This window comes from Delphinus delphis, chromosome 16 (genome assembly GCF_949987515.2).
Source record: "Delphinus delphis chromosome 16, mDelDel1.2, whole genome shotgun sequence".
NCBI lineage: Eukaryota > Metazoa > Chordata > Mammalia > Artiodactyla > Delphinidae > Delphinus > Delphinus delphis.
Genome location: NC_082698.1, coordinates 54,423,371 through 54,447,325, shown reverse-complemented (window position 1 = coordinate 54,447,325; position 23,955 = coordinate 54,423,371). Strand labels below are relative to the sequence as shown.

Sequence of the window (23,955 nt, the reverse complement as noted above, 5' to 3'; positions counted from 1 at the left end):
ATATTTTTAAACTCACTGCTGGCTCATTGGCACCGTGGCCTTAGTCTGGCCTCCTAGCAGCTTGTGCTCCCCAGAGCTTCCAGCTGATTGTCTCCAGCGCACATTCTTAGCCCTCACTCCTCAGCCCCACCCTTTACTTTCCTTCAGTGGCTCTTCATCTCTCACAGCAGAGATGGCAAATCCCTACACTCAGACTGCCAGCTCCACTCCTGCAGCCAAGCAGGCATCACTAGTAATCATGTCCTTCTTTCCCCCCGACTCCACCTCAGAATCTTTCTTAACACATGCTCCAGGCAACCACTATCAATCCGATGATGATGACATACAAAAGGAAGCCTATTTATGCTTCAAGGGTAAGTTCCACCTCTGAAGCGTGGCATTCTAGGCCCTTTAGGACCTTTCCACAGCCTGTGGTTTCAATTTCATCTCCAGCCTTTCCCTTTCCAACTTCTCCGTGTTCTCTAGTCCCCACTCCACGCCTCTACCTGCTTTTCACCCTCCTGGTATGCTCTTCATCTCCGATCTCCTTGGCAAACTCCTACTCATACATCAAGAGCTCTATAAAGCCTTCCTCCTCTCCGCCAGGTCTGGATACACTGTCCTCTGTGATCTCAGGGCACTCTCTCTGTGTACATCTCTCTACGTATCACAGAGTGTGAAACCCCCAGGGGAGTTTACTAATGGGGTGATCGAGAGTAAGGAGGCTGCCTAACCCAGTCACCAGGAGGGACTCAGTAGATGCAGTTGAGTCACAGTGCAAAGGAAATTGAGGTTCTTTGCTCGCAAATGGCCCTGGCCTCAATGGAGCCACAGCATAGAAGATAGAACATTCATAACTCAGATATGGGAAGGATATCCCCTTTATCTTCCCCAGTATCTAGGAAAATCACTAAATCACTATGCATATGGTAGCTGTGGCTTTAACAAAAAGCAAGGCAGGCAAGCATCCTTGGAGGTGCCCAGTGTTCTTCCGAAACCTCTTCACTCAAGTGTTCCTTTTCTCTGTGGGGGTCAGTCCCCTACCCAAACCCCTTCCAGCACCTGCCTTGATGCATCTCTCTTCCTCTCCCTCTGCACTCACTACCCATGAGAAATGGGAAGTCCATCCCAGACGCCCTTTGAATCCACCCCCTTCTCCGTTTCTGCAGCCCCACCATGCTGCGGGCCACCAGTATCTTTCCTCGAGAAGACTGGAATAGCCTCCCGTGGTCTTCCTGCCTCCCATGCTTCCTCCGACCCATGCTCCATTGGCAGCCAGCGTGATCTTTCTAAACCCGAATCTGATCATCTTACTCCCTGCCGAGAACCTTTTGATGCTTCTCCATTTCTCTTAAGCTAAAGGCCAACTTGCCCTCTGTGGCTTGAGGGGAAGGAGCAATATGCATAATATTGAGCGATCAGTAAGGCCTGGCCATCGCCCATCAGAAGAGATGCAGAGAGGGAGTTCCCTGGTGGCCTAGTGATTAGGATTCTGGGCTTTCACTGCCGTGGCCTGGGTTCAATACCTGGTCTGGGAACTGAGATCCTGCAAGTCATGCGGCACAGCCAAAAAAAAAAAAGAAAAAGAAGAAGAGATGCGGGGAAACAACCATGAAGACCAGGGATTGAGGATTAGCTCCAGATGAGCGAAGCAGAAGGCCTGGGGCCAGGTCCCATCCTGACTGCTCTCTGCAGCCACATCCACCTCTTTCCCCATCCTTACTCTCTGTCCTCCAGCCCACTCCTCTCTCACTTCGATGTTTCTGTCGTCCCTTCAGCAGAGAGGACACCACATCACAGCAGAGAGCTGGGCGCAAAATACGTGTTTGAAAAATATGTATTGGATTTAATGAAAGGCCAGGCAGTGCAGCAGCCCCAGGGGTCCATCAGGAAAGTCTGCTATAGCAGCAAGCAAGGCTCCCCACATATCAGCCAGGCATGTGAGCTGGAGCTGACAAATGCAGCATCGGAAACATGGAAGCATGTAAGCAGGGGTGCTGACAGCCCCTAAGCTAAGTGCTGAACAAACGCTGTTCTCTAGACATTGAATATTTCAATATAACTGGTGTGAGAATTACAGCCCTGGATTTCAGCTGTTCCCAGGAGGGCTGGGAGCAGAGAGTATGCCAACAGGGAAAATCCCTGTGAGAATCCCCGGATGTGTTTGTTATATAGTTTGTGTGTATCTACAGCCTTCCTGTCTTTCTTCCACAAACGCTGCCTGCCTGCCGACTCTTTGCCAAGCCCTGTGCTGGGAACTGGGGATACAGTGATGGAGACTGCAGGCCTCTGCTTCCAGAGCTCTCACATTCTAGTGGGTAAGTCAGACGAGCAAGCAGACGTGCTCTGGGATCAGGAGAGGCTGGCCAGACTGGGATGAGAACCCACAGGTGGAGGACCCTACCAAGACTGGGCATTGGAAACCCAAGTTTCTAGGAGAAGGGGCCTCAGGGCTAAGTCCACACGGATGAGTAGGAGTTTGCTGAGTGGAGTTGAGACAAAGGACAGAAAGGCGTTTCAGGCACCAGGAGCAGCACATCCGTAGGTCTGGAGGCCGTAGAAAGCCCTGGAGTGTGGAGAAATCGTCAGGGAGTTCATCAAGGCCAAAGCCAAGGGCCAGATGAAAGGTCTGTATGCTGAGATCAGGAGTCTGGACACTGCCCTGAGGTTTTAAGAGGGCAGTGTACACACAGGTCTTAGAGGGAGTCAGAGCCAGAACTGGATCTTGAACCTGTGTCTGCTTTGATATTGTGAAGAAATAAAATAGATAAATCACTAGCTAAATGAATCAAGAAAAAAGTGCAAATACATATATTTAGAAATGAAAATGGGGAAATGACCATATATAGAGGAAATTAAAAGAATTACAGCATTACTCAGTTTTGAAAATAGATTTGAACACATGGACAAATGGGTGATTTTCTAGAAATATAAATGATGAAAACTAACCTCAGAAAAGATAGGAAATCTGAATAATCCAATTACCAGAGAAGAAACTGAGAATGTTGTCAAAAGCCACTATTCATTAAAGTACTAGACCCAGACAGCTTCACAGGTAAAATCCATTACAAGTTCAAGAAGTAGATCACGGCAATGCTTTTTAAAGTGCCCCTGAGCATTGTGGGAAGGGGGAAAAGGACTTTCAAGTGAATCTAAGAATCCAGTAATGGTGAAAACAAAATCCAGAAACAAAGAACGCCACCACCAAAAAACTATAGTCCTATCTTTAACACAACGTAAATGCAAAACGCTAAATAAAATATGATCAAGGAGAACACAAATATATTTTTAAAGGGTAATATGCGACCACTACATTGAGTCTATTCCCTGATGCAAGGATGGCTTTCTATGAAGGAATCAATTAATATAATTCACAATATCAAATATCAATAAGAAAACCATGTCATTCTCCATATATTCTGGGAAAGTAGGTGATAAAAAATTCAACTTTGATTCCTGATTAAAAACTCTTCATTAAATAGAAAAATATGGAACTTCCTTAATATGAATTTTTACACATATATACTTATATATATATGTGTATGTATATATATATATATATATGTACCTGTATTTACCTATACCTGTAGTTATATATACATGTCGTGTGTGTGTGTGTGTGTGTGTGTGTGTATATATATATATATATATATATATATATATATATATATATATATATATATATATATATATATATATCACAACTCAAGCCAAAATTCACAGTCATTTCTGCTGGCAAACCACTAGAGTCCGTTCCATTAGGGTCAGGAAGAAGCAAAGAATGCCACTGTAATTTGCTCATTGTGCAAGTCTTCATCCCTCCCTGTGTCCATGTCATTAGCCATGCGATTTTGCAGTTTCTCCTCTTAAAGACAGGGTATCTTTCCCACCCCACTGAGGTTTGGTTTGGTCATGTGACGTGTTTTGTTTGGTGGGAAGTGGGCAGAAACGACAGAGTGCCAATTCTGAGGACTGATGTAAGCAGCATCATGTATTTCTATTCACCACTTTTGCGTTCCATCATCATCATAGAAAAGGATGCCATAGTTTGCTAGCTGGTCAAGGAAGATGAAAGATACACAGAGCGGACCTGGACCCACTTGCAGTCTGGAGCCAAACCCAGTCAAGCCCAGCTTGGATCAGCCCCCCTCAATTGACCTGCAGATATACGAACGAGGATAAATTATTATCTTCAACTGAACTTTGAGTGGTTTGCTATGCAGAGTTATTGTAAGCTGATACACCTATTGTCATGACTAATATTAAACATTGTTTTGACCTACTAGCCAATGCAAATAAAGAAGAGAAAGAATTAGGAGGTAGAGCATTGAAAGGACCATACAAAATGATCATCAGTTATTGGTCATCTGATTAGACACTTTTAAAACAAGGAGAAAATCCCAGATTTTTAAAAAAGTGCAAAAACCACTAGAAGATTTTAGTAAGAATCAGTATATTTAAAAATAAATAGCTTTCCTATATAAAATAACCAATTAGAAAATTAAATGAAGAAAAGAGCCCATTTACAGTAATAAAAAGATTTGAAAAACCTAAAAATATGCTGTATACAAAATGAGCCTAATCTATAGGAAAAAAAAATTATCAAACTCTACTGAAAGACATAAAATTAGATTTCAATAAATGAAAACGCACCTTGTTCTCGGATTAGAAGAGACCTGCTGTAAAGATTCCACGTCCCCCTAAATTGATCTATTAGTGTGATCCAAAAGTCCCAACAGCTAGCACCCAGGCGTATGACCTAGACTCTGCCAGGTGATCCCACATGAGACCTGGATTAGGAGAGGGTAATAGGAAAGCAGGTGCCACACGTGATCTGAGTTGATGGGGGAGGTGGTGGAGACACCAGGCTTGTGGGTGGGAGAAGCAGGGGGTGGGGGCTCCTGATGACCACACTCACCCCCAAGTGCCATCAGGGAGGGCTTCAGATTTGTGCCCAGAGGTGGCAGCAGCAATGGTGTGTTCCCCAGAACAGTCCTCCAGGGAGGCCAGCTTCCTGGCTGCACAGCCACCAGGTCTGATTCTCTGGCCTCCCTGGAGAGTCCCCCAAGAGATCTTAATAAATCCCTTTTCTGCTCCAGTTGGCAGAGTAGGTTTCTTTGTTTGCAATTTCAAATCCTGAACGGTACACAGACTAAATGAATAGAATAGAAGGTCCAGAAATAGACATATATATCTGGAGGGAATATCAGTAATGATAGCATTTATTGAGAACCTACTCTGTGCCAGGCGCTGTTCTACATACTCATAATTATCTCATTAGCCCTTTCAACAACCCTAAATTATTATTTTCATTTACAAATCTGGTAACCAAGATACAGAGAAGTTCCTGCAACTCATATACTGTAGTAAAGTTGACATTTTAGTTCATTAGAAGAAGCATCACTCAATAAATAATTTGAGGCTAACCAGCTGGAAAACTAATGTGGATCTCTATCTCACTCCTTACACTAAAATTAACTCCACATTGATCAAATAGGAAAGAAAAAAAAATTAAGCGATAAAATAAGTAAAGGAAAATATAAGAGTACCTTTCATAACATTAAAGAAGGCCTTTCTAAGACACAAAATTCAGAAGCCATTAAAATACTGATAACATTAGTCACATTAGCATGAAACAATTCTTCCTGGTAAGGAAGAGAAGTGGAGACAAACCCAGATTACAAGAATAGCAGGCCATCTGACAATGGGCTAATATATGTAAAGAGATCTTGTAAATCAATAAGAAAAACAACAACAATCCAATGTAAAGAAAGGGCAAGGGCATTTCAGAGAAAAACATTCATATATAAATGACTTATAATCCCTCATACTTTTAAACATGGAAAGTAAAATAATAATGTGGTATAATGTTTCACCTATTAGATAGAAAATGGAAAAACTCAATAATGTGTGTCGTTGAAGAAGTCATGTGGAAATAGGTGTGTGTCCCACTGTTATGGAGTAATTGTCACGTGAGGAAAATTTTCCAATAAATATTTTTAAAATTACGTACATTTTGAACCTGTAAATCTACTTGTAGAACTGTATCCTGTAGACACACTCGTGCATGGACATAAATACATATATAACTAAAGTCTGTGGTAAAGTTGTTTGTAACAGCAAAAGTCTGAAAACAACCTAAATGTCCATCGCTAGGGAACTTGGTTAAACAACTAATGATATGCAATAATGATAAGGAATGAGGTGGAGGCATTATCTTTAAGATAAAATTCTTTTTTTTTTTTTTTACAAAATCAAGGTGCACAGCACTGTATCAACTAGACGCCATCCACTAGAAATTTCTGTGCTGTTGGAAATGTTCTACATCTGCACTGTCCAGTAGGGAGCCACATTCAGCTAGTGATGTTGGACGTGCAGCCAGTGTGATTGTGGAGCTGAATATCTAATTTTAATTTTAACTTATATCGATCTAAATTTAAATAGTCACATGTGGCTCTGGTGCTCGATAATGCAGGCTGGAAACACATCTGTGCATGTGAACAAAAGTAGCATTTCTGAAAAACTATAGAAGTGGTAACAATCATTGCCCCTGCCAAGGAGAACAGGGGTGTCAGATATTTCTGAGAAGAAGAGTTCTTTGTCTATTTGTATCTGTAATATCTGAATGGTTTACCATGTGTGCAGTGACCCATTTCATATTGAACTAATTCATCAAAGTCCAAAATGAAAAGTTAGGAAGTTCTTGAGTGAGCTTGGGTTTTTTCCATGCAACAGCAGTCAGAGTGGTGTGGGAGAGTGCAGGGAGGGTTCGTGGGCAATCCAGGTCCTGAAGTGAGTCAGTTGTTTGGGCCAGAGGTTGAGAAAAGGGGCCGACTAACCCCAAATGAAGGAATCCTGAGCCGTGGGGAGCATCTTGCTGCCTTGGAAGCCAGCAACCATGAGGAATGGAAGCCACGCAGAGGAATGATTGTTGCCAGCCGCCCACATGTAGACACTTGAGTCAAACAATTAAATTATTCCCAAGAGACATGTAAACAGAAGAGTTGAAGAGGAAGGGATAGATTGGATTTGCAGAGACAAAAAAGGCAGAATCAACGGAATCTGGCAGCCAATCTGATGTGGGCACTGAGAGACAGACACAAGCTTAGGCTAGCTCTTGACTCTTGGCTTGTATGACTGAATTGATATTGTGGCCATTGGGGAAATAAGGTTTCCAGGAGGAGCAGGATTGCGAGGAAGAGATCATACCTTCAGTGTTGGCACGTTGATCCAGCTGGAACTTTCTAGAAGCCTTCAGATATTTAGGTCTGAAGCTCAGCAGGGAGAACTGCGCTAGAGAGAGCCATTGGGCAGATAACCAGATGTGAGTGATCATTGAGGCCAAGAGAACTGTCAGACTCACCCAGAGAGGAGGTGTGCCAGGGGCAGAGCCCATGAGAGCGTTAAGCTAATGCAAAAGGCTCGGGAAGGGGAACCAGCAAAAGACACTGAGGATGAGCACGGAGGGAGGGAGGCAGGAGGGAGAACTGGGGAGAAGGGCCAGGGAGGAGGCGGTCTCAAGAAACAAGAAATGCTGTGCAAGGTCAGATGCCATAGAGGGGTCAGGCAAGATGGGGCACTGAAAAGCCCATGGCACTTGGCGATTAGGAGGTCATGTGGTGACTTCAGTGGGAGCAATTTCAGGGGAGTACAGAGAGGGAACACATGATTTCAGCAGGTTGAAGGGTTAATGGGAGATGAGAGAGTGGAGATCATGAGAGGAGGCTCTTGTTATGTCTGGACACTAGGCTGCGAAAGGAAGGAGACAAAAGGAGCAGTGTCTAGAGGGCAGGCTGAGGAGAGGGCTGTTTTTTTTTTATGTTTGTTTGTTGCTTTAAGAGAAGGGAGACGGGATAGGATTACAGATAGTGGCGAAGGACTTCTCAAGAAACCAGGCATAATTAACAAAGCAAGGTCCCTGAGGAGGCAGGGAAAGGTGGGCTCCGTGATGCACGGGAGGTTAAGACCTGATCAGGAGACCTCCTCTGAGAAGGGCAGGAAGGGGGTCCGACACAGAAACGAGAAGGAGGGGTGGGAGGCCAGAAGCCGAGCAAATATTTTTGCATGGTGGCTTCCACGTCCTCAGTGACATCGGAGGTATGATGACGGAGATAGGAGAGGGCAAAGCGTGGTCGTAAGTAGGGTACGGAGGGGTTGAGTCGAGTAAAGATGGCTGGCTTTGCAGAGGGTTCAGCTGAGACTGGGCCATGCACATGGAGGGGTCCAGAGGCTCAGGTGAACGTCTAGAGCGCTCCATCAGTTCACAGCAGCCTAAGGACTTCTGCAGACCCTGTCACATCTGACAGGAGGAGGCCACCCATGGGGGAAGGAGCAGGGGAGAGTGTTGTTCTATGGTGGGGGTCTGGGGCGCACTCTCTACAGTGCAGCTCTGAGCCCCATCAGGCAAATGGGATTAATGTTTTCCACCTCATAGATAAAGCAATTAGCCTAGAACTTGACACCCAGACCTCTCATTAAAGATCGGCTATATCACAATGAATAGTATGGGGTTAAAGATACCAAGGGGCCTGAAGAGAAGGGTGGAAGCAATATTCCAAGGAGTCTAGGTGAGACAGTCCAGTGAAGGCAAGGATCAGAAAACCATGTCCTGAGACCAAACCCAACCCACTGCCTGCTTGGTAAATAAAGTTTTATTAGACGCAACCATGTCCATTCTTTATGTAGCATCTCTGGCTGCTTTTGTGTTACAAGGGCAGAGTTGAGTAGTTACAACAGAGACTGTATAGCCCACAAAGCCTAAAATACTATCTGACCCTTTAAGAAAGAATTTGCAACTCTGGGCTAGAGGATAGGAGGGCTGGAGAGAGTCAAGCTAACTAACTAATATAAAATAAAAACAGGAGTAGAGGGTGAAAAGATCTGGAGAGATGGGAGGTTGAAGTCAGAGAATAAGACTAGGGATGAGGGATCCGGATGTGGAGCCTGCCCTGCAGTGGGCAAGGAGGAGTGGGTGCCTATGGCCGAGGCTGGATGAGGGCTTTGGAACTCAGGAGATTGACCCGGGAAGTATCAGGCTCTCATGATAAATTGAGAATCAATGGCTTGGTGGGTCATTAGATAGAATAACCCATGTGGATGCGGGTAAGATGAAGAACATCAAGGCTTTCAGTCACAAAACACGGTGCCTGGGAAGTCACCAGAAAACGCCTCCCCAAAAGCCATTTTCGACTTCTTTGCTATCAAAACTTCGATCTTGTTCAGAATGACAGTGTGCCCTACCCCTAGAGATGAATCATGGTTTGTCCGGACCAATCAAGTATTGACATTCCCTTCTGGCTGATGTTTACTTTCCCAGACTACCTTGCAACTAGAAGTGGTCCCATGATGAGTTCCAGCCAACGGGACATCTCAGAAAGTCAGCTTGGGGCTTCTGGGAAAGCTTGCTTTTTTTTTTTTTTTTTTGTGGTACGCGGGCCTCTCACTATTGTGGCCTCTCCCGTTGCGGAGCACAGGCTCTGGATGTGCAGGCTCAGTGGCCATGGCTCACGGGCCCAGCCGCTCCACGGCATGTGGGATCTTCCCGGACCGGGACACGAACCCATGTCCCCTGCATTGGCAAGCGGACTCTCAACCACTGCGCCACCAGGGAAGCCCAAGCTTTCATTTTTTGATGACAAAGAGATTTGCTAGTGCTGCCCTTCTCCCTTTTTTGCCTTGAGCACAGAGCTGATGCTTGGGGCTGTGGCAGCAATTTTGCGACCATGAAGCAATAAATATAAGGGCATACATGCAGCATGCTGAGGATGTTGGAGCAGAAAGAGAGCCTGGCCCTTGACTCCATCATTAAACCCCTGCGCACCTCTAGACTTTGTGAGTGAGATGAGGGAATGACTTTATTGCTGAAAAAAAAAAATGTTTTCTTTTTTAATTAAAGGAAGGAAGTTCAGAGGTAGTAGCTGGGAGCTGGAAGAATGGCATGTGGGGTTGGAGGGAGAGGAAGCGGGCAGGGGGCTGCTTTGAGCAGAGAATGTGTGAGTACAGATGGGATTGGGAAATGGGTGGTTAAGAACAGACAGGAAGAGGCTTTGGACGTTGGGTTTTGAGGAGTTTTGGTTTCTTCTGCAGACCACGGGAAAAGATCACTAAAATTTCTTTAAAATCATATAGATCATAAGCTTGATGTAATTGATATTTGCCAAACTTTGTGCCTTCTTCAAATGTCCTTGAGACATTTACTTTTCTGCCTTTTCTTGAAAAGAAAAAAATGGCAATGGATTTGCATTATTGTAACAGTTTTTTTTTTTCTAATTATAAAAGCGAAATATATTTAGACACTTTACAAAGCAGATAAGAAAATAGAAGAAAACATTTTGGGTGTTTGACCTGAGGGTGGATGGAGGTTGAGACAGGAAACAAGAAGATTCATTGTAACTCACCTTCCCTGGGCCTCAGTTTTCCCACCTGGAAAATGAGCAGATAGGCCTGCAGCTAGGGAAGTCTCCACCCAGCCTGATAGCCCAGGGATGCTCGATGCTGTAGCGTGTTAACACACACACTACAGATGCCCTGGGTCATGGTGAGAGCCATGGTTAATACCCAGGAAGCTTGTCCATCCATCTTCTATGGGTTCACACACAGTGGCCATTTAACTCTCACTTTACAGATGTAAACTGTGGGCTTGGAGGAGATAAGGTGATGACCACAGCCCTAGAGCTGTCCCGTCTCAGAGGTCAGAATCACGTCCAGTGCTCACTTCTACTCCCCAGAACCGACACCCTCTCTCCCGGACCTGGACCTCACTTCCTTCAGTCACTCAGCAGTCCATTCCCCACAAGCTCAGGAATGGCAGTGGACTGGGATGAGGGCGGGTCCGGAGGGCTGGCACGTCACTCAGCAGGACCAGCTCAGAGAACACCAAGGTTCCTCCACCTCGTGCTGGCAAGGTGATACCACCTGGTTCTGCTGCGTGTGTGTCTGATGCCTGAAACGGCCAACTTTGTCCACCAGGGTACCGCCGGGGACCAAAGAATACAGGGAATAGCTTCGAGTTTATGTGTCTGGTGTTAAAAATCAATAATGTCCCTCCTCGGGAGGCACACTCAGGGGCAAAATAGAGCGAATCGCTTACTGGCTTCTGCGTGCGCACGGGCAGATGATGAAGCAGCCCAGGAACCAGTCATACATCGTAATAAAGTACCCTTCACCTCTGTCTCTGCATCAGCGAGCGTGCACCCCACCCCACATCGACCAGGAGCCATTAACCCCCACAGTGCTGGGCCGTCACTCACCCCTAATCCCCAGGAGCAGCTTTGGCATGGAGGCTGCCGGGGGCTTCCCCAGGAGGAAGGCATTCAGAAATATAAGCATGAGCCTCCCAACGTCCTCCGAAGGTGGATAAGTTTAGAGGCTCTGTCTGGCTTTCGAGGGAGGCGGGCTGTCAGTGGGCTAATGCCAAGTAAACAAGCTGCTGCAGTTTACCCCCCACTGTCACCCTCCCCTGGGCGCCGCGTCCTGGCTCATCTATTCTAGGGCACTTTGCTCCCCCGTGAAACATTCCATCCCTATCCATAGAACAAGAGCATGTCTGAAGAAGAAGAATTCTGTGGCAGCGGCAAAACTGCTTGGGGGTTCGGCACTCACCACTGGAACCATCCTCAGCATTTGCCACATACTGGCCCTTTGGACGCTTACAGTAACCTCGTGGGAGACATGCTGTTATTACACCATTATAAAGATAAGGAAACTGAGGTCCAGGAGGGAGAAGGAGGAGGTCAAGCAACTTGCATGTCTCACATGTGGTGACGCTGGGATTGGAGCTCAGGCCTCAGCTCAGACCCTGAGCTCTTGACTACTCTATTGTTTCACCCATCCCTGTGGTCCCTCCACCTTTGCCTCATTTTACAGTTAAGGAAACTGAGACCCAAGAATCAGCAGAGATTGGTCCAAGGTTCCATAGCCAGGCAGCCCGGGATGAGGCCCAGATCACAGGCTCCCATCTGAGGCTCTTCCATGGCTCCGTGATGCCACTTGCTTTCCTCTAGGTTCTTGCCTTAGAGCAGCAAAACCAGGCAGATTTGGAGTTAAAATCCAGGCCTTCTCAGAGCCCCAGGGCCTCCAAACTTCCATCAGTCTCAGAGGAGCTGGCATCCTTGGACCTCCAGCTTCACAAAATGTTAGTAACAAGTGTGCACGCACTTCACCGTTTACAAAGCTCTCTAATCACCATACACCACTTAATCCTCATGAAAAAACACTGTAAAAGAAGTCTGACCATGGTCTTCACTTCACAGACAAGGAAACAGAGATCTTCTCTGTGGGACAAGGACTGGCGTATCCCCAGCATGGCCCAAAGGTGCGCCATGTGCCACCCCATGGACCTTCTGCCAGCAACTCTGTCCCTAATCAGCCTTGAGAAATTGCTGTCATTCTTCCTTACAACTTTATGAGGCCTTCTTATAGCTCAGACGTCCCCTGGCCTCAAGCAAGAGGATGAGGAGACCCAAGTCATTGTCTAAACCAGCAGAGCTTGCTCTTGGCACCCTCTGCTCACCCTTCCTGAATCCTGGGAGTCCTTGGATAGCTCCCTGAGCTCAGAGATCAGGTTTCGTACTTACTTGTATCCCCAGAGCATTTATCACAGGGCTTGCTAGTTAACATAAACAGAGAGAAAGGGATGGAGGAAAGGAGGAAAAGTCCTTTCATACAACATTCACTGATTCAGACCAGCCACCCCAAGCTGGTATACATGGGTGGAATTTTTATTTATAATTATAATGTCACTAAGCAGCTGTGTGACCTCCTGCAGGTATATTAACCTCTCTGGGCCCCAACATCTCCATCCATAAAGGAAAGTAGGAAGATGGGATCTCAGATGGAGGCTATGTGGCATGTGCTTCCACCTCCCCCTACAAGACCACAGATATCCCAAATCAATCCCAGCATGTTTCCCATGTGTTAAGGGGTGGGGATGGGGATGACGTTTCTTAGGAATCTGAACTAGACAAATGTACTTTTTCTTTTTGGTTCCCAGCCTCCAAATCCGATTTCTATTTGAGAGAGGCCCAAAGTATGTGGGGTGCAGGGGTTCAAAATCCCTCATATTGTCCAGGAAGTGGACATTTCTTTTCTCAGCTTCCAGGACAGGAGAATGGGGTTTAGAATTGGCCAACAGGATGGTCCCACTCAGGACTCTGAGCATAAAGCAGGTGACACAAAGACACAGGCATAGTTAAAAGTTTCTCAAGGGATGGTATGGTGACAGCAGTGGCCAGGCCAGGGGCAGCATTGCAAACACCCTTCCTGCTGTGTGAGCTGACTGTGCTTTGGGCCGCCAGCTTGGCTCCGGTCTATTTTGCAACAATCGAGGGGAGGCCGTGTGGTCCAGTGGTTAAGGCTATATCTTTGAAGTCAGGTAGATATAGGTCTGAATTCTGTTTGTGCCGTTTATGAGCAACAGAGCTGTAGGTAAGTAATGTACCCTCAGGGAAAACTATTCTCTCTTCCGTAAGGCAGACACAATAGCACGTACTTCATAAGGGTGGTTGTAGGGCTCACATAAGGGAACGTGAGTGGTGTTCCTAGCCCGGCGCCCCAGAGGGGCTGAATCAGTAGAGGTTACATTAACAATGAATGAGGAAGAGGAGAACTTTGAGGACCAGTTTCCAAAATGGGGGACTGAAGCCAGGGCAGGTGCACCTAGCTGCGAGCAGCCTGAACAGCTGTCCTGATGCAGAGCAGCTGGGGAGGGCCCATCACGATGGGTGCTCCAGGCAGGGAACTGGCCTTCTCGGGGAGAACCGACCTTTCTCTCTGATGCTACTTAAACCTGAATCATCGAGTGCTTTGCCCTTGGAGGAAGCTCAGAGGTGCAATAGGCTGGTGCCTGCGTGAGCACAGAGGCGACCCCTCTGTGAGTTAGAGGACCAACCTCCGCTAATGCCAATTCCCCCAGATGGAACACAGGGCCGGCTCCTGATCCCAGGGTGTGCCAGCCTGGGCAAGCAGGCGTGCCAAGAGCCTGCTTTTCCGAGGTGTGTGCCAGCGTCGGGGGCCAGATGCTCCCTCCCAGGCCTTCCATCAGCAATGGCATCTGCTCTTCTCCCAGGCTGGTCCAGCTGCCACCCAGGTGGGAGGCTCATTTTTCAACCCAGACCCTTCTTTCTGCCACCACGCCCACCCCGGGCATTCCCTTGGAGTCCCAGATCTCTGTCCTTCCTTGGGTCAGTGTGGCCTCTAGCTGCAATGTCCACTTTCTGCCAGTCTCTGTTTCCGACTGTGATTTAATTGGGAGCCTGGAAAACCCTGATTGTTCGATAATTGTAAGGCAGAGAAATTACCAGGGCATCAAAGGTTGCTCCAGTTGCTATATTAATTGTCCTTTGTTATCTCTCCATATAAAAGACCACTTGATAGAGACAAAAGCCAGCTGGCTTTAATTCCACAGCCTCTGACAAGAGGATGAGAGGCCATTGTTGGCTCCCATCCGTTTCTTCCCAGATAGAAACCTTTGCTACTCCCTGCCCAGCACGGCCCCAGCAGGCCATACCCCGACCCGAGACCAAGAGCGAGGCCCAGCACCCTCCGCCCACAACCGGGCCCAGACCCTGGTTGTCTCCTGGCCCAGTGGCTCACAGAGGCGAAAAGCCCCGATTCTTGGCTGCGTGTTTCGATGTGCTTTTTCTCGAGTGCTGGTGTGTAAGTGCACGTGGGGACACTGCAGGATGAATAGCTAGCGTTTACTGAGGACTTCCTACCTGCCAGGTGCCACGCCGACCGCTTTACATGCCTTTCTTGGCAACAGGAGTTACACATGTTATTTTTCTCTTCATTTTGCAGACGGGACTCAAAGGGGTTAAGTTACTTGCCCCGGGTCCCATAGCAATGGCGTGCTAGAACCAGGATCAAACTCCAGGTGCTCGAACGGAGCCCTTAGTCCCTCTGCAGCGCTGTTCTCTGAGTACACTTGCGGGGTGTGTGTGGGTGCGTGTGAGCGAGGGTGCGAGAACGTGTATGAGTGTCTATGAATGTGTTAGGGGGTGCAAGTAAAGGACAGTATCTAAGCAGTGGGTCCAGTAGAAGAGGACCAAGCAAAAGGCATGAATGAGGAGATTGTCAAAGCATATTGGCACGTTTGATTTGTTTATTTTTAAAGGCCCAGCCACGCCTTGCTTAAAACCATTGGAATCTAGCAGTAAACAGACTCATGTTTGAATGTTGAGCATCTACTTGTGCTGGGCCCCGTGCCCTCAGCTGTAAGTGGCCTGGAGAGGAGTCAACCACGTGTCTGCCCCCTGGGCTCCCTGCCCGGTTCCCAGCCACAGATATAGGGATGGGCTTCCACCGCCTCTGCTTCTGCTGGGAGGACCTGGGAAGGCTGTCTGGAGTTGCCTTAAAGCCATTCATTTTTTCAAGCCGTTTGCCAGTTACCTCAAACATCACCTGGCCGGCCAAGATCTAGACTTATTCAACAGTTGATTATCCTTGGAACCAACAAGGCTGTGTATCACTAATTCACAATTTGGCTGTGGTTCTGCAACTGCAGCTACATTCGTGAATAAAAAGAATGGGGTGTAGAGCTCTGTCATGGCCAGGCCTGATGGGGCATTAGCTGTGATTTCACGACAGCCCTCCCGAAAGAGACCCCGATCCTGTGTGCCAGACTGGGACACTGTAGCCCAGGAGGTCAACGTGATCTTCCCCAATCATACAGCTCATAAAGGGGAAACCATGGCAGGAGTCAGACTACCATCCAACGGCGACTCTGCACCATCATAAGTTGCTCCATCTTTACCAACAACCCATAGATAATTTACAAGTCGTGGGTTTCAAATAAGAAAACCCGGAGGAAGTAAACACCAGTGCCTGGAGCCAGGTTCAGTCCAGACGCTCTGGATAGTTCCCAGGCCCTCTTACCAGCCCCTGACCAGGGCACAGACCATGGGAGATAAAGCTGAGGGCAGTAGCTCACTGGCAGCTATTCCAAATCTATGTAAGTCTGCAGTTTACAGCTAAGCCAGGAGTAGCCTGGGTCCTATTTCCATCTCCCCAGGTCCATCCTAAACCAACCAGTGGCCAAAGATGATCAGGATGTCTCAGGAGCATAGGAATGATGTAGAAAATAAGGGATAGGGCATCTAGGCCTTCAGGGGTAAATGCCTTTCTAAACTTAGGGCTAGAAATGGTCTCCCCTGTTGAGCTGGGTGATTCCTACCACTAAGTAACCTGTTCTGTTTTCATCCTGGTTTCCTGGAAACTGAAAAAGAAGAGTTACCTTCAGTTGTTACAATTCATCTCAGCACATAATTCATGATCTAGTTTTATTCTTCTACTCTCTCCTCATTCATTATTCCACCCTATGGAGGAGATATTATTATGCCCATTTTACAGATGAGAAAACTGAGACTTCAAGAAGTGAAATGATAATGCCCTGGTTGTATCTGACCCAGTCTCTCTGGTCATCAAGCCCTCCTAGGATTTTCCTTCCCACTGGAATCAAATCTGACCTCTCATCCTAGTCTGTGATTGGCAGCCCCCAAGTTCTCCACACCATCTCCCATCTTGTTTGCCCCTCTCACTCACCATGCTTCAGCCACACCAGCCCTATTCTGATCCTGAACCTACCAGACTTATCCTCGGCCCCGGCCTCTGCACCGTTCCTTCCTCTTCTGGAAACGCTCTCCCTCTGGAGCTTTGCATGGCTGGCTCTTATTCGTCATCTAAGTCTCAGTTTAAATGTCACTTCCTCAGAGAAGTTCTTGACCACGCTACCTACACTGGCCTCTGGTCGCTCCCGCTCATATTTTCATCCTAGCTTTGCTCTCTCCTGTCCAGTAATAAACACCTCCTGTGTATTTGTGCAATGGGGTGTACCCACCACTAGAGTATAAGCTCCATGAGCGCAGACGGGGTGAGGCACCTAATAGGAGCTCAACCAAGTTTTGGTGAGTGAATTAATCAATGAATGAATAACTCACTGGGATTCAAATCCCCTGCATGGAACTCTCTACCCCTCAGCCCATATGACGCCCAGGCAGGGAATATGCTTCTTCTAATTTCACAAGGAACGTGCAGGGGTCTGTGTCCAAACCTCCCAGCTCTGAACCAGGCAGCAGATAATAAGGGGGACCGGGATGTCTTCTGGGGGTCCCAGGACAGCTCCCGGCATCGGGTTTGGGCATGTCCAGCTACGAGGAAGCAGCACTCTGCCAGGAGAACTGGTCCGGCCCAGTCCAGCAGGCACTGGTATGGCTGGAGGTCCCCAGTGAAGGCTCGGTGAGCAGGCCTAGTGAGCAGCAGTGATGGTTGCGTCAAAAAATGCAGGAAGGAACCGCACCCTTAGCAACTCCCAGAACACCAAGGAAGGGAAGTTTGCAGGACTCTGAAGTTCCCGCAGCAGCAGATGGACTCAGCATGTGAGACACAGGTGCTCACACCCGGACGAGAACCAGCACGGGAAGACCAGGCCGCTTGGGGTCAGGCCTGACTCTGAGGCCCCAGCCGGCCCTGGGGGCACGTTCCCTTAGACACTTAATACGTGAGGTCACCAAACGCTGTCAGGGCTGAGACAGGAGTTCTGAAGCCAAAAGTAGCCCAACCGGAGTGCAGAGGGCACCAGAGCCTGAGAGGGGAACACGGGCCAGGCCAGAGCCCCATGCCTGGTCCATATCAGAGGAAATAGCCAATCGAGGTGAGAGCCAACCAAGGAGTCAGGGTCATGGGCAAATCGACGTGCAGTCAGGGAAGGAGCCCCAAGGCTCAAGGGTGGGCCAAGGCTGCCAGGTGGTTTGGGCTATTACCTGGTGAAGGTGGTCAGAGCCTCCTCGGAAGGTCCAGCCTCCAGGGGTCGCGGCCTCCACCAGGCCTCTGAGGTGGGCATCTGACAGGCCGATGCGGGGAGCAGGCGTGGGCGGAAGTCCGTTTGAACTCCCTCAGCCCTGTATCTGAGGAGGGAATTAAACCGTTCTGTTCTACTATGGCGTTTCATTGACTTCTGGCAAAACACGATGTCCTGCTTCAAAGGAAAGGAAACACACAGGCTTAGGAGGCTCGTTGGACATCAAAGAGCTATTAGAGAACAGCATCCTGATGAGCTAATTGCAAATGCAGCCCGAGCAGACGGAGCACATTTGCCCAGGAACATATGGGCTCACACATCCAGGGAGAGGGTGCTGGGGACAAGATGTATGTGGGGCTTTGCTGAACCCAACGTGTTTGCAAAATAATTCAAGACATTGCCTCAGCCTGGGCTGTTCTCCCCTCTGCATTCCATCAAGCCGGGTGGGGGTGGGGAGAAGGAAGCTTGGTGCCTCTGCAAAAGGAGGCCCCAGGGAGCAAGTAAGCAGGACTGGGCCCAAACAAACCGGAACATTCCCTGCAGAGCCAGGGAGACACGTGGGTGGAGAGAGCCTTCTCTTGACTCCCAGACGCCCCTCCAGACTGTGTGCCCCAGACCAAGTGCAGAGGGCCAGGGGCAGCAGTGGGTTATTCTCCTGGACCTCCCCGGCCTCACCCATCCAGTCGGGGTACGGAGCCCCAGCACTTTCAGCCCTGAAAATGTTGCAGGAGTCTCCTTCAGCTCCATCATTACAACACGTCTGGAGACCACACGGTCCGGGTCGTCTACCCCAGGGCTCCCTGGGGTCAGACCAGTTGTGTGGGCAGGGCCCCAGACCCTCAGCCTTCACAAAAAGCTGAGTGACTTTGCTTCCATCTGGTTTCTATCAATGCATCAGGAGAGGACATAAGATTTTCCTCGAAGAAAAGGGAGTTCCAGATTATTAATAAAAACTACTTCTCTGGAACAACGATTTCATCTTACCAGTTGAGGAAACTGAGGCTGAGGGGGCCATGACTACCCAGGGCACACAGTGAATCAAGGGAGAGACCAAAGCTAGAACCCAGGACCCTGGCTCCAGGCCAATTTTCTGGCCACCCCGCCAGGTGGCCCACATCCTGTCAGGTTCAATTCTAGACAAGTGTCCAGGCCCACAGCCAGGCCCCAGCCTCCCCGGGCCCCCTGAACACAACAGCTCTCCTCAGCCCTCGGGGTGGGGGGAGCATTCCTCAGCAGGATCTGTGCCTCAGCAGTCAGGAGGACACCTCCGTGTCACCCTCCCGCCCTCCAGGCTGAGCCGATAAAGGGTAGAGGCAGTCGGGAGGCCAGAGGGAGCTTCCAAAGTAGAAGGCAGGGAGACAAGGGGGAGAAGCCAGCGTGTGAAACCGACATTGACTCTGCTGCGTCTTCTAAGACAACGAGCTGGGGGCCAGAAGTGGGGAGGGAGAAAATTGGAGAGATTGTATGGGGCCTTGGAGGTGGCCTGTTCATTGTACAGTTGTGAAATCCAAGACTCAGAGGCCGGGAGGGGGAGGTTGGGGGCTGGGGGGTGGGAGGCATGCCCAGCATTCCCAGCAAGGTCGTAGCTGAGTCCTGCCCTGGGTAAAGCAGTACAAAGGCATTGGGCACCTGGAAGAAAATCTAAACCCATATGCAAGGCTGAGTCTACCCAGCCTGGGTTTCCAGCCTCCTCTGCTCCCCCTCCCTCCTCACTCCCAGCTCTTAGACACAGCATCCTCGCCTCTTTCTTCACTGCTCTTATTATAGTCTTAAGTGATGAACGAGTTTGGGTGATTCTTGTATTAATTTTCGTCTCCCCCTGCCCCAGACGAAAAACTCCATGAAGGCAGGAGTTGGTATGCTTTGCTCACCTCTGAGTCCTCAGTGCTCAAAATATATTTGATGAATGAATGAATGAATATATCATGGCTCTTTCTGACTTCAAAACCTGCCATGGCTCCTCCCCACCCCTATGATTTCACTGGTAAGCCCTTTACCCAGTACTGAGGTCATTTATGATCTGATCCAAGTTCCTTTCTGGTCTCATCTCCCACCATGATTCTCTTCATACATATCTCCACCCCACACAGTACAACGGCTCTGGACAAAGCCCACTACTACTCCAGAAGACCCTGCCTTCACATGCCTTGATAGCTTAAATACTCCTAAAATACTAAACTAACTAAACTAACTCCTAAACTCCTAAAATACTTCTCCTACTTGTCTTTATCTAGATGACAGGATCCTACTGATTCTTCTATACCCAGCTCAAACGTCACCTCCTTTCTCCATGGTGAGCCATCTCCGTCCAGGCCCTAGGCAGCATAGGTGGCTCCCTCCTTGGTAGGCAGCCCTTGAATATGGTGCAACAACCAGGATACTACACAGGCATATAAGATAAGCATTGGTTTCCATCCGATTCTACCATAAGAGACTAGGCCTACCATAGGACAGGAAGTATGGCTTACCTACCTCTGTGTCCCAACACCAGGAGTTTAACCAGTTGGAGGGCACAGGGCCCTTGACCCCTAACCCAGTTGGTGCTCTTTCCACCACACATAGATCAATTTCACATCATTCCATTCCACTTCAATATCCTCCCCCTCTTCTCTTTCTCTCTCTCTCTCTTTCTCAAAACCCACATCATCTGGAACCTTCTCTTGGCTTCCCTCTTGCCTACCATCCTTCCGGTCATTGCTATTCCTCAGCAAGGAGGGTCCAGGAAGGAAGCTCAGGTGACGCCCAGAGTGGCAGGCTGGTGCCTTTGGGTTCAGGCCGGTTCTCAGACCCTCCAATGCCCGGTGGCCTCACCTAGAGAAGAGGCCTCCAGTAGTCTAGACCAGTACCTGAAAATTTTAAAAGCATCACACAACTCTATTTGTCCTGTGCAATGCTTTTTAAGATCAGTACATTTTATAGACAAATATAGATTTCCAGTTCCTCCTGAAAAATTAAAAGATCAAACCTTTCTGGCACTTTCTCACAAAGCATCAACAGGGAGGAAATAATAGCAGCTTCCCGTTTAGACAGAGCCTATGCTCCCTAGTTTGCCATAGACTCCACTACTCGCTGTTGCCCATCAAACCCCCCTGCTTCGCTAATGACCAAAACCTGCCTGGCCTGTTTAGGCATTTGGGTTTGTGGTCTAGAGGAAGTTTGGGAGACTTTCTTAGCTCCTAAATCAGAGATCATTCCTCCGGCCCAATGCCTCCCCTCTCATTTGTTCCAGATCTCTCTCTCTCTCTCTCTCTCTCTCTCACACACACACACACACACACACACACACACACACACACACACACACACACACACACTGACTCTAAACCCATAAGGGTGCAGTGGAACCCATAAGCCCAACTGCTGAGTCTGTGGACACAAGTGTCTCACTAGGGAGTATGGGGAAGTAAAACACTCCAGGGAAGGGGAGGGGAAGAGCATAAACATGGGTGTGGAGACATATTACATTCCAAGGTGGCTGCCTGTTTTACATTCCACCAGCAATGAAGAAGAGTTCCTATTTCTCCACATCCTCAACACTTGTTATTTTATCTTTTTGATTATCGCCATCCTAGTTGATATGAAGTAGTATCTCATTAGGATTTTGATTTGCATTTCCCTAATGACTAAAAACGTTGAACATCTTCATGTGTTTATTGGCTGCTTATATATCTTCTTTAAAGAAATGTCCATTAAGATTTTTTTGCCCATTTTAAATTGAGTTAGCTTATTATTGGGTTGTAAGACTTGTTTATATACTCTGATTACAAGTCCCTCATCAGATACATGATCCGCAAGTATCTTTCCCATTTTGTGAGTTGTCTTTTCACATTCTTGATGGTGTCATTGCAGCACAACAGTTTTAATTTTCATGAAATACAATTTATCTAATTGTGGGGGGCGTGGTCACTTATGCCTTTGGTGTCGTATCTAAGAAACCATTGCCAAGTCCAAGGTCATGAAGGTCCATACCTACCTTTTCTTCTAAGACTTCTATAGTTTTAGCTCTTAGATTTGGTCATTGATCTATTTTGACTTAAGTTTTATATGTCGTATGAGGTAGGGGTTCAAATTCATTCTTTTGCTTGTGGATATCCAGTTGTCCCATCACCATTTGTTGAAAAGACTACCCTTTCCCCATCTTATTATCTTGGCACCCTAGTTGAAAATGGCACCTTTGACTATGATCATGAGGGCTTATTTCTGGACTCTCAGTTCTATCCCATTGATCTATATGTCTATCCTTGTGCCACTACCACATTGTTTTAATTACTATAGTTTTGTAGTAACTTTTGAAATCAGGAAGTGTGTGTCCTGTGACTTTGTTCTCCTTCAAGATTGCTTTGGCTCTTTTGGGTCTCTTGACCCAGATGAATTTAAGATCAGCTTTTCGATTTCTAGGTCTAGCCATTTTTTGCCACGGGGGAACATGAACCTTTTTTTAATAAGTCTTTGTATTTTAATTTGGATTTTTTTTAAATATGATATTTCCTGGTTTAAAAGAAGAATTCAGGCCAAACAAAACAACTGCTGCAGGCTAAATCTCAGTGCCACTAGTTTGCAACGCCAGCTCAAATCCCAAGTCCAAATTTACAAATGGGGAACTGAGACCCAGAGAGAGAAGGTAAATCTCTCAAGGTCGTACAGCAAGTAAGGTGTGCAGATGGGGCTCAGACCTAGAAGTTGGGTTTCAAGACCAGAGCTTCGGGCATCCTCCTCTGCTTAGTTCCTCTCCAAGCAATATCTCTGGAAGCATACACCACACCCAGCACATGTGTCCAGTGATGTCTTAGGCCAGAAACACTCCTCCATCCCTTGCCACCCAAAGATGCTGGGCTCCCGAGATGCTGGGGGCTCTCTTGGTCTCAAGGCTGAGGTTCAAATCCTGGTGTGGCCAATGATCCCAAAACATTCTGACACCATCATAATTTTCACCAGCTCGTGGCCTGGAAAGACAGGGTTCCCCTCTCCAACTCTCTCTTGCAACCTGGGGAGTAGACTCTAGGCAGAAGAATGAATTGCCCTCCTCTCCGCCACCACTCTTTCGGTTTCCACAATGCCATTTTAGGAAAGAAAGAAAGAAAAATAATCAAACAGAAAACAATCAGCAGTAGCCAGTAAACTTGTAGTCTCCAGAAAGTAATTTGGAGAGGTAGAGTGGAGAAAAAAATTTGTCAGATGGAGAGCCGGGCATGTCATGTGGGCCGGAGCACGGGGGCTCGGGGGAGCCTGCTGGCTGCAGCCCTGCTCCTGCAATTAAGATGATAGCATCGAGACCGCCATAATCCTCAGGGTCGTAAACTGTGTCACAAGGTGCTTCCTCGGCAGGGTGAATCCAGCAGGCAGCTGGTCATAATTTTTCTGAGGCTTCCTTTTTGTGTTTTAAAAATTTTTTTTAAGGACAATGATGCCAGTTCTGATTTTACTGCAAGGTGCCAGGTTTTCATTTCATACTCTCTGCAAAGATGGATTCACTGGAGTGTAAAACAAGAGAAAAAAAAAAAAAAACCCACACCCAGACACACCCAGACACACCCAGACACACACACACACACACACACACACACACACACACACACACCACCTTGAGGCGTCCCACATTCTCCCTGATCATTTCTGAGAAATTAAATCTTACAGCATAGTGATTTTCAGGGGTTCTTCTTTAAATAGTTTTTTTCTAAGTCACTCATATTAGGATACGTAGAATCCAAAAAAGGAACAGTGAGAAGTGTCCTTAAAGCTTATTGCACACACTTCCCCACCCACCCATCCACCCACCCCAGAACCTTAGAGTCGAGGATGCTAAAGGCCAGAGAAGAGGGGACTTTCCTGACGCCCACTGTTTGTGGCTGAGCCGGGCTGAGAACGCACATTCATTTGTGTGCAGGGCGTCTTACACCCGAACACCCATTTAGATATCATCAACCTCAGAGCATTTCATTTTATAAAGTGGGGCAGAGGCCCGGAGAGGGGAAGGGACATGCCGGCTCCACGGGGGAGCCGGGTGGCAGCTCTCACTGTAACACAGGTCAGTGGAAACCTAAGCCACAGATTGCCCTGCTTGACCAGCGGGAGCTCACGGCCTCAGGAGAGGAGGGGGCATGGATGGGAAGAAGAGGAGGCCAGTTTCGGGCGGGCCGGAGGAGTAGCGTGAACAACAGACAGACCGGAACAGCCCAGCAGCC

General features: G+C 47.8%; 1 long non-coding RNA gene across 1 annotated transcript in view; it reads right to left on the bottom strand.

Annotated features, from left to right (window-relative positions):
* LOC132439426 (uncharacterized) overlaps positions 1-23,955 on the bottom strand; it is a 194,125-nt gene that overhangs the window by 19,989 nt on the left and 150,181 nt on the right. The window contains exon 2 of the long non-coding RNA XR_009522351.1: positions 17,736-17,879. This is a non-coding gene — a long non-coding RNA (uncharacterized lncRNA). The remainder of the gene's footprint in view (positions 1-17,735; positions 17,880-23,955) is intronic.